This window comes from Cebus imitator, unplaced genomic scaffold (assembly GCF_001604975.1).
Source record: "Cebus imitator isolate Cc_AM_T3 unplaced genomic scaffold, Cebus_imitator-1.0 Scaffold206, whole genome shotgun sequence".
Lineage (NCBI taxonomy): Eukaryota > Metazoa > Chordata > Mammalia > Primates > Cebidae > Cebus > Cebus imitator.
Genome location: NW_016107521.1, coordinates 1280662 through 1291711, shown reverse-complemented (window position 1 = coordinate 1291711; position 11050 = coordinate 1280662).

Genomic DNA, 11050 nt, shown 5'->3' with positions numbered 1-11050 from the left:
TTATAAGAGTATGAATATTCTAAGAATTTTTTTTAAACAAAGTTTCACTCTTATTGCCCAGGCTGGAGTGCAATGACGCAATCTCTGCTCACTGCAACCTGTCTTAACAGACCCTGTCTCACTCTCTTGCCCAGGCTAGAGTACAGTGGCACAATCACAGCTCACTGCAACCTCAACCTCCTGGGTTCAAAAGATCCTCCCACCTTAGTCTCCTCAGTAGCTGGGACTACCAATGCATACCACAACATCTGGATAACCTTTTTTATTTTTTGCAGCGACGAGGTCTTGCTATGTTGTGCAGGCCAGTCTCAAACTCCCGGTGTCAAGCAATCCTCCTGCCTCGGCTTCCCAAAATGCTGGGATTACAGGCGTAAGTCATCATGCCCAGCACATATTTAGAACATGACTGAAAATATAACAACCTTATCTCTTATTGAATGGTAAATCTGGATTACAATTGTAAAAGAGACTTAATGAAGCAGTGTAACCTTTATTTTCTACAAAATGACTATACTGGTACATAAAATGAAACAGAAGCCTTGAAAAAACAAACTCTCATGAGTAACAAGATTGTGTCAATCTTATTTGGAACTGTTCAACCTTATATATCAAACATTTTGGCAGGCCAATAACTGTAACATTATAATTTAAGAATATTAAGAAGAGGCGTGGCTGTAAGACACAGTCACATTGTTGGTAAATTGAGAAACAAAAGGGGTCAGATGTGTGAGAGAACTTCTGTGGTGGTGTTTTTCCTATTTGTGGACTGCAAAGGGAAGTCTCCAATCCAGTTATTAAACTTTCGGTCTGTCTGAGGTAATAGCTACTATGCCAAAAGCAATTATCCATGCTAGTACTGGAGATGTTTTGTTGTTAGTGTTTTAGCAGAAGTCAGATAATTCCTGGGTTTGTCTGTATGTGCCCTTATCCCTTAATCAACAAGAACATCTACAACATCAAAATTCTCCCTCCTGTTTCCAGGTCTTCTCAATTGGCAAAATCACAGATTAAAAAAAAAAAAAGAATTAGACAAATGTGGCCAAAATTGTCTTTACTGCAAATGTTTTGAGACAAACTTTAAAAACAGATTTACTTGTAAGGGATTTTGTTGAGATGCAGAGAAGTGCTTTTGTTGAGATGCAGAGAAGCAGCACTTCCTTGAAGTTTATTTCTGATACTGTTAGCTACATTCTTGGCATCCTTTAGGAATTTTAAGAATACATATTCATATCCAGGAAAAAATGGAGAAAATGTATATGCAGACACTTCCCCAAATTAAACTAAGCATGATGTAATTCCTATAGAATTTTATTATGAAAGAAATCACTTTTTATCCTTTTTTTTTTTTTTTTTTTTTTCAGAATCTCACTCTGTTGCCCAGGCTGGAACACAGTGGTGTGATCTTGGTTCACTGCAACCTTTGCCTCCAGGTTCAAGTGATTCTTGTGACCCAGCCTCCCCAGTAGCTGAGATTACAGGTGTGCACTACCATGCCTGGCTAATTTTTTTGTATTTTTAATAGAGATGGGGTTTTGCCATGTTGGCCAGGCTGGTCTCGACCTCCTTGCCTCACGTGATGCACCAGCCTTGGTCTCCCAAAGTGCTAGGATAACAGGCAACAGCCGTTGCACCCAGCCCACTTTTCATCCTTCAAAGAAAAACAAATACACATCTTATGTTTAGGCAAAATGTAGGAATTATCACTGGTACTTTGGCTTAGGCTCTGGCTGGCCTTGAACATTCCAGACTTTTAGAAGGAATAATGAATATAGAGGGATCATGTGTCTGTCAGTAACAGGTGTTAAATTCTATTGTCTCTATGAATTTGACTACTCTAAGTACCTTGTATAAGTGGAATCATATTTGTCATTTTGTGCCTGGCTTATTTCATTTAGCACAGTGTCTTCAACGTTCATTCATGTTGTAGCATGTGTCAGAATTTCATTCCTTTTTACAGCTACATAATATCCCTTTGTATGGATATACCACATTTTGTGTATCTGTTCATCTATATCAATGAACATCTGGTTTGTCTGTACCTTTTCGTATTGTGAATGCTGCTGCTATGAACCTTGGTGTACCAATCTGTTCAAGTACCTGCTTTCAATTTATTTGGGCATATGCCCAGAAGTTGAGTGGCTGGATCATATAAAAATTCCATATTTAATTTTTTAAAGGGATTGCTATGCTTTAATGTAAGATTTTAAAGCACAAATATCAGTGTATTCTACAAATCCATAAGTAGCCCGTCTCTTGTGTTGACTGTCCACATTTAGCTTATAATTGCAACCTGCAACATATATGTCAGAAGTGGCCCAGGTTTTCACATTTAGAAGGGGAAAAAAAGCAGTAATAAGAGCTATCACTTATTGACTGTTTATTATGCCCCAGATTCTGAGCTCAGAGCTTTACACAGATTCTTGCATTGAATCCTCAAGACAAACCTACTTGGTCCTACTAGCTCCATTTTAGAGATGACTAAGTAGGTCAGATAGGTTAATGACATGCCTAAGATCACAAAGCAGAAAAGTGCCAGCACCAGGACTCAATTTCAGTCCTAAGTCAGAGTCTTTGCTATAATCACTATTCATTCTTTCAACAATCATTCATTAAAGGCCTATTATATGTCAGACAATATTCGAATTGCAGATGACACAGTGTGAGCAAAACACACAAAAAATATTCTTGGACTAACATAACTTACCTCTAGTTGGGGGAGACAGTACAAATTATATAAATTACATAGTATATTAGATGGTGACACATGCTCTGGAGAAAAAGCAAGCAGACAAAGGAGACAAATAGCTGCGATTGGAAACAGGCTGATCACTAAAGACCTCACTAAGATCATATCTGAGCAAAAAAACTTGAAAGAGGTGAAAGAATAAACCATGACGGAAATCTGGTAGAAAATTATTCTAGGCAGAGAAAAGAGCAAGTGCACAGGCTCCAACTTAGCCTGCTTGATGCGTCTGAGCTACAGTGAAACACTGAACTAAAAACTGTGACTGAGCTGGGCACGGTGGTGCACGCCTACAGTCCCAGCTACTCAGGAGGCTAAAGAAGGGGGGCTGCTTGAGTCCAGGAGTTTGAATCCAGCCAGGGCGACACAGTAAGACCCCGTCTCTTAACAACAACAAAAACCCAACTTAGACTGAAGCAGAACCGGCCTTAGGTTGATGAGGAAGGGATGAGGTCAGAGAGATAATGAAGAACCAGTTCACACACAGCCATGTAGGCCACCAAAAGGCCTTCAGCTTGTATGCTGAGGGAAATGAGGAGCCACTGGAGCGTTTTGAGCAAGGAGTGCTATGATTTGATTGACATTTTAAAAGGATCACACTGGCTACTGTATTGGGAGACAAGAATGGCAGCAAGGAAGCCAGTTATAAGCCTGCTCTAACAACTCAAGCCACAGCTTAAATCAGTAGAGAGAGTGGTAAATAGCTAAATGCTGAATATTTCCTAGAGATAGAGCTGAGACTTAACTGATGGACTGGATATAGAGGATAAAACAAGGTGAAGAATGACTCCAAGGCCTTTGGTCTGAGCAACTGGAAGGATGGAACAGCCACTGACTAAGAAGAGACTGCAAGTACCACAGGTCTGAGGGTCTACTGGGAGCTCCACTTTGGGCGTGTTAGGGGTAAGAAGCTACTGGACATCTGAGCAAAAATGCAGAACAGACAGCTGAAACTTTGAGTCTAGAGTTCAGGGGAATGGTGTAGGCTGGAGTCAATTTCATACCACAAAATGTGCCAGAAACTGTAACAGACACTAGAAATACAGGGATGAATACATAGTACTGATCAGCCAAGAGACTAAGGTACATCCTTTCCCTCTAAATATATTTCTCAGTATGTTTGTTAACAGTTGCTATGAAAGAGCAGGGAAAATGTCAGTCAGCTAAACAGTTTAGATTTTCTTTTGAGGATTTTTCAGACTTTAAAAAACTAACATATACTGTGACTTCCCACAAGGGGATAGATACATCAAGCTGTTATGTGAACTTCTTAGCTTTTGTTGAAGTGTATGTTGTAGGCACATACTGGTCTAGGGCAAGGTTCTCAACTCCAACACTATGGACACCTGAGACCTTGATGTGGGCGCAATCCTGTGCGCTGCAGGATGTTTTGCAGCATTCCTTGCCTCCACACACTAGATACCAGTAACACACCTCACATCGGTGACAAAAATAACTGTCTCCAGACATTACTAAATGTCCCCTGAGGGACAAAATCACTCCTAGTTGAGAACCATTGGTCTAATGTCATAATAATATATGCTTCCATAGGAAAATGATGATATTCCTTTTTCCTAAGTCTACTTTTATTTATTTAGCAGTAGAAAAGGATCTATTCATCTATCCTAATTATCCCAATAATGAGTTCATTAACATTTCCCTAATTAAACAGATAAGAGGCCATTAGACATAAATTTCCTCATTTTCCCCTCCAGCCTCAATCTAACTTACCCTCCCCTCAACCTCCTCTTTCACAAAGAACAGCTGCTCCTCCAGCCACCACTGGTACACTGGATTCCAGTTCCACTTGCCTCCAACCACAACTTGACCATCAGCTACTCCCTGACCAGTAAGTTTCACTTCTCCCTCAGCCTTCAAACATGCCAATTTCTTCTCTTAGCAAAATGAAACAAACAAATCTAAACACTGTTTTTTTGTTTTTTCTTTTCTGAGATGGAGTCTCGCTCTGTCACCCAGGCTGGAACGCAGTGATGCGATCTCGGCTCACTGCAACCTCTGCCTCCCAGGTTCAAGCGATTCTCCTGCCTCAGCCTCCCAAGTAGCTGGGATTACAGGTGTGTGCCACCATGCCCAGCTAATTCTTATATTTTTAGTAGATGTGGGGTTTCCCCATGTTGGCCAGGCTGGTCTCTAACTCCTGACCTTAGGTGATCCACCTGCCTCGGACTCCCAAAGTGCTGGGATTACAGGCATGAGGCACCAGGCCCGGCCCTATCCAAACCCTTTCTCCTGTTCCTTAACTCATCTCCCTCTCTCCATACAACTAAATTTTCATGAGGTTCCATCTTACGCGCCTGCCCTCTACTTTTCCTCATTGCACGCTTCCTTCTCTGCCTAATCAAGTCTAGGTCTACGGCCATTTTTCTACTCTCTCAAAGACAAGGACCTCTTATTTGCCCCATTCAATGGTTTCCTCAGAGGCTTTCCCTGCCTGGTATCACCTAGTGCTGAAAAAAAATTTTTTTTTTTTTTTTTTTTTTTTTTTTTTTTTTTTGAGACGGAGTTTCGCTCTCGTTACCCAGGCTGGAGTGCAATGGCGTGATCTCGGCTCACCGCAACCTCCGCCTCCTGGGTTCAGGCAATTCTCCTGCCTCAGCTTCCTGAGTAGCCGGGATTACAGGCACGCGCCACCATGCCCAGCTAATTTTTTGTATTTTTAGTAGAGACGGGGTTTCACCGTGTTGACCAGGATGGTCTTCATCTCTTGACCTCGTGATCCACCCACCTCGGCCTCCCACAGTGCTGGGATTACAGGCTTGAGCCACCGCACCCGGCCAATTTTTTTTTTTTTTTTTGGTATATAGTCTGGCTCTGTCACTAGGCACCAGGCTAGAGTGCAGTGGCGTGATCTCGGCTCACTGCAACCTCCACCTCCTGGGTTCAAGCAATTCTCCTGCCTCGCCCTCCCAAGTAGCTGAGACTACAGGCGCTCACCACCATGCCCAGCTAATTTTTGTATTTTAGTAGAGACAGGGTTTCACCATGTTGGCCAGGATGGTCTCGAACTCTTGACCTTGTGATCCGCCTGCCTTGGCCTCCCAAAGTGCTGGGATTACAGGTGTGAGCCACCGCGCCCAGCCGAAAATATTTTTAAATGAACTTCTGAAGAAACTTTTTGACCCAGTAAACAATGTCTTTCTTGAATCTCATGACATTATTCTCTCGGTTCTCCTTTCACCTCATTGATGGCTTTTTCGCAGTCTGTGTTCGTTTCCTCTGCATCCTCTAACACAGGTAGTCCTTTGGGGATGATTTTCAGTCCTCTTCTAAATGACTTCCAGGGCTCCAAATACTCCTAGGAATTCCCTATTTAATTCTGACCTCATATTATATCCTGAGCTCTAAATTAAGATTTTTAACAGCAAGATGGCAGATTTTTAATAAAAGAACCAGACATAATATTAACATCAACAATAACCACTACTAGAAATGTCTTTTACATCCCAAGTACCCAAAAAAGTACTTTATAAATATTCACTCATTTAATTTGCTCCTCAACAAGCAGTCCTTACTATTCCAACTACATTAATGAAGTTACAATCTCAGAGAAGTTAAACAACTTTCTTACACAGCTAGTAAACTGTAAATCTAGGACTGGAAAAAGAGTTTACTTCAAAGCCAATTTCTTAAGTGATACTGTTTCACCTTATCTTTGTGATTTCTCCTCAAAATTCAATTTTCTTAGGTCTTCCAGAGTTTCACAAACTTATGGGATAATTTAAGGTTAACATTCAAACTATACACTCTTGGCCTCTGTATTAAAAGAGAAACATTATTTTTCTAAGAAACTTGGGGCTAAAAGGAAGTTAGTGTTATATAATTCATCTCTCAGCCTGTAGGCAGAAGTGTATCTAACCCATTCCAGACAGATGGGTATCTTCTATTTTTAATGACATCTAGGAAAGGAAACTGTCGCCTACTAAATTTAGACTGTGAGCCAAAGGAAAGAAGCATATCTAATTTTATGCTCCATATAGCCAGGCCTTCACATATAGTTGGTTAATATGCATCCTAACAGGATTATTACAAGTAGAAATGAACACTTAATAAAAAAACAAAGGCAATCACTAGAAAGTGATTCAGCTGGACTCTTCAAGTTGACAAGAGAACAGAATCATTCCAGTTCAAACTACAATGGAGCTGACATCATAACAATTCTTCCTATTATATTAAAACCCATCTGGCAGAAGTGGGAAAATGACAAAGGAGTGTCCAGTAAGATGCATACATGTTTCATGGAGGTACCTAGTTTTTTTTTTTTTTTTTTTTTTTTTTTTTTTTTTTATTTTTTTTTTTTTTTTTTTTTTTTTTTTTTTTTTTTTTTGAGACGGAGTTTCGCTCTTGTTACCCAGGCTGGAGTGCAATGGCGCGATCTCGGCTCACCGCAACCTCCGCCTCCTGGGTTCAGGCAATTCTCCTGCCTCAGCCTCCTGAGTAGCTGGGATTACAGGCACGTGCCACCATGCCCAGCTAATTTTTTTGTATTTTTAGTAGAGACGGGGTTTCACCATGTTGACCAGGATGGTCTCGATCTCTTGACCTCGTGATCCACCCGCCTCGGCCTCCCAAAGTGCTGGGATTACAGGCTTGAGCCACCGCGCCCGGCGGAGGTACCTAGTTTTTAAAAGTTAATTTGAAATCTTAATGGAGAAGAGTCATGAATGCATCCTAAGTCATTGACACTGTGAAGTTTTTAGTTACAACTTTGCCATTACTTATTAACTCTAGACTTTAAATCTAAATACTTCACAATCTCCCTAAAAGATTTTAGTCTAATTCTGTGTTTCTAATTCTGTGTTTCAGATCATCTTTCCTGGATCTCAAGACATTAAGGAAAAACAAACAAAACTAATATTGCACAAATGATGCAAAATGAAGAGATTTCTGACAACGTGTTTTACTTTTTTTTTAAAGATGGGGTTTCTCCATGATGGCCAGGCTGGTCTTGAACTCCTGACCTCAGGTGATCCACCCACCTCAGCCTCCCAAAGTGCTAGGATTACAGGCGTGAGCCACCGCGCCCAGCTGTATTTTACTTTAAAAAAAAAAAAAAAAAAAAAAAGGACTAGTGCAGTGGCTCACACCTGGAATCCCAAGGCTTCGGGAGGCCAAGGTGGGCAGCCTCTCGAAACCTTGGGATTCCAGGTGTGCGGATCACTTCAGCCCAGGAGTGAGTTCAACACCAACTGAACAACACTGTGAAACCCAATCTCTACTAAAAATACAAAAATTGGCTAAGCATGGTGGTGTACGTCTGTGGTCCCAGCTACTCGGGAGGCTGATACAGGAGGATTGCTTGAATCTGGGAGGTTGAAGCTGCAGTAAAATGTAATCATGCCACTGCATTCTAGCCTGGGTGACAGAACAAGACCCTGTCGCAAAAAAAAAAAAAAAAGAAAAAAGGAAAGAAGAAAAACTCTTTGCACTGTTACAACAGAAAGCTAGAATCACTTTAAGCTTTTTTTCTTGAAGAAGTCACTGGACAGAGTTGACAGAAACATTTATCTAACTGGCTGCAAGTAAAATAACTTCCCAAATTAACAACTTGAGAATGCATCTTTGCAAAGTTAGGAGGGCTTTAGCATTACTTCAAATGACATAAACTCCTGGGTCAAATCATATAAAACTACGTTGATCACCTTTACTAATGATTAAAGGAAACTGAAAAGTGCATAATTATATAAGTATACCTCTGACCTCCACTATCACATTAAATATGGTACAGACTAGCAATAAGTGCAAACTGACAAATGTGGGGACATATTTGTATAAAGCTACACTGGTAATGTGTTGGTACAGTTTCAAAAACCTGGGTCATAGCTCAACCATTTTTAAAAAGAAATGTTCACCAAAAATAGCAAATATCTACAGTAAGACAAAATATTGACCTCACCTAATCAGGCAAAACCATGAAATACTTTTTTTAAAAGTAAATCATGTTGTTTCCCAAAAGAGAGAGTATATTTCTAAGCATAATAATGAGTTAGGATATTTGTGACCAAAATAGTTCTTTACCCAATCATTATTTAGTGAATGACTTGACAATGAATTTGTATTAAAGGGACAAAATTTTATTTTGCCACATTCTAATCTTATAATCATTGTTTTAAACTACTTAAGTGAAAACTCTTATAAGCACTATATATATTTCAAACCAATAACCATCTTCAAACTTAAGTCAAACAGTTAAGGCCAGGCATGGTGGCTCACACCTGTAATTCCAGCACTTTAGGAGGCTGAGGCGGGTAGGATCATTTGAGCTCAGGAGTTCAAGACCAGCCTGGGCAACATAGCAAAACCTCATCTCTACAAAAACAAAAAAAATTAGCTGGACGTGCTAGCAGGTGCCTGTGGTCCCAGCTACTCGGGAGGCTGAGGTGGGAGAATAGCTTGAGCCCAGAAGGCAGTGGCTGCAGTGAGCCAAGACTGTGCCACTGCTCTCCAGCCTGGGTGAGTGAGACCCTGTGGCAAAAAAAGAAAAAGAAAAAAAAAAAAAAAAAAGATGGCCTCTCCCTCAAAAATCTAGCCTAGGCTGGGTGTGGTGGCTCACACCTGTAATCCCAGCACTTTGGAAGGCCAAGGCAGGCAGATCACTTGAGGTCAGGAGTTCAAGACCAGTGTGGCCAACATGGTGAAACCATGTCTCTACTAAAAACACAAAATAAGCCAGGCATGGCAGTGGGCACCTGCAATCCCAACTGTTCAGGAGGCTGAGGCAAGAGAATTACTTAAACCTGTGAGGTAGAGGCTGCAGTGAGCCGAGATCACACCATTGCCCTTCAGTCTGAGTGACAGAGTAAGATCCTGTTTCAAAAAAAACATTGGTGTCAACACTGTTTTGTTTCCTTAATAGTAACAGTCTTCAAAGGGGCTTGACAGTTTTTCACTTTTGCTGACAGCCAACTGATCCATCAACTTTCATAAATCATCTGGTGATATAAAAAAAAAAAAAAAAAAAAAAAAAAAAAAAAAAAACCCAAAGACAGGGTGTGGTGGCTCATGCCTGTCATCTCAGCACTTTGGGAGGCCAAAGCAGGTGGGTCGCTTGAGTCCAGGAGTTCGGTACCAGCTTGGGCAACATAGCAAAACCCAGTCTTTACCAAAAATACAAAGATTAGTCAAGCTTGGTGGTGCGTGCTTCTAGTCCCAATTACATGGGAGGCTGAAGTGGGAGGATCATTTGAGCGCAGGAGGTGTTGGTTGCAGTGAGCCAAGATTGCACCACTGCACTCTAGCCTGGGTGACAAAGCGAGACCCTGTCTCAAAAACAAAACAAGAAAAACCCCAAATCCATAAGAGCTATCAAGCCATGAAAAGACATAGGAAAAACTTAAATGCATATTGCTAAGTGGAAGAAGGCAATCTGAAAAGAATATTTACTGTTCGATTCCAACTATATAATGGTCTGGAAAAGGCAAAATTATAGAGACAGTAAAAAGATCAGTGGTTGACAGGAGTTAAAGGGGAGAGAGGGATGAATAGGCAGAGCACAGAGGACTTTCAGAGCAGTGAACTATTCTGCGTGATACTACAATGGGGGATACATGTCATTATATTTGTTAAAACCCATAGAATCATCAGCATGGTGGCTCACGCCTGTAATCCCAGCACTTTGGGAGGCCAAGGCAGGTGGATCTCTTGAGCCAAGGAGTTGGAGATCAGCCTGGGTAACGTGGTGAAACCCCATCTCTGCTAAAAATACAAAAATTAGCTGGGCATGGTAGCATGCAGCTGAGGTCCCAGCTACTCAGGAAGCTGAGGTGGGATCACTTGAACCCAGGAGGCGGAGGTTGTGGTGAGCTGAGATCATGCCACTGCACTCCAGCCCGGGTAACACACTGAGACCCCATCTCAAGCAAAAACCAACAAAAAAACCCATAGAATGTACATCAAAGGTAAACCCTGTAGACTTCATGTGATAATAATGTGTCAATGTAGATTCACTGATTGCAACATACCACTGTGGTGAGGGAAGCTGACAGTAGGAAGGCTGTGTGTTATATGGGAACCCTGTGTGTTTTGCACTCAATTTGCTGTGAACCCAAAACTCTAAAAAATAAAAAAGAAGAAAAATCTCAAATAAATAGCCCAACCTTCCACCTTAAAAAACTGGAAAAAGAGCCGGGCACGGTGGCTCAAACCTGTGATCCCAGCACTTTGGGAGGCTGAGGTGGGTGGATCACGAGGTCAAGAGATCGAGACCATCCTGGTCAACATGGTGAAACCCCGTCTCTACTAAAAATACAAAAAATTAGCTGGGCATGGTGGCGCATGCCTGTAATCCCA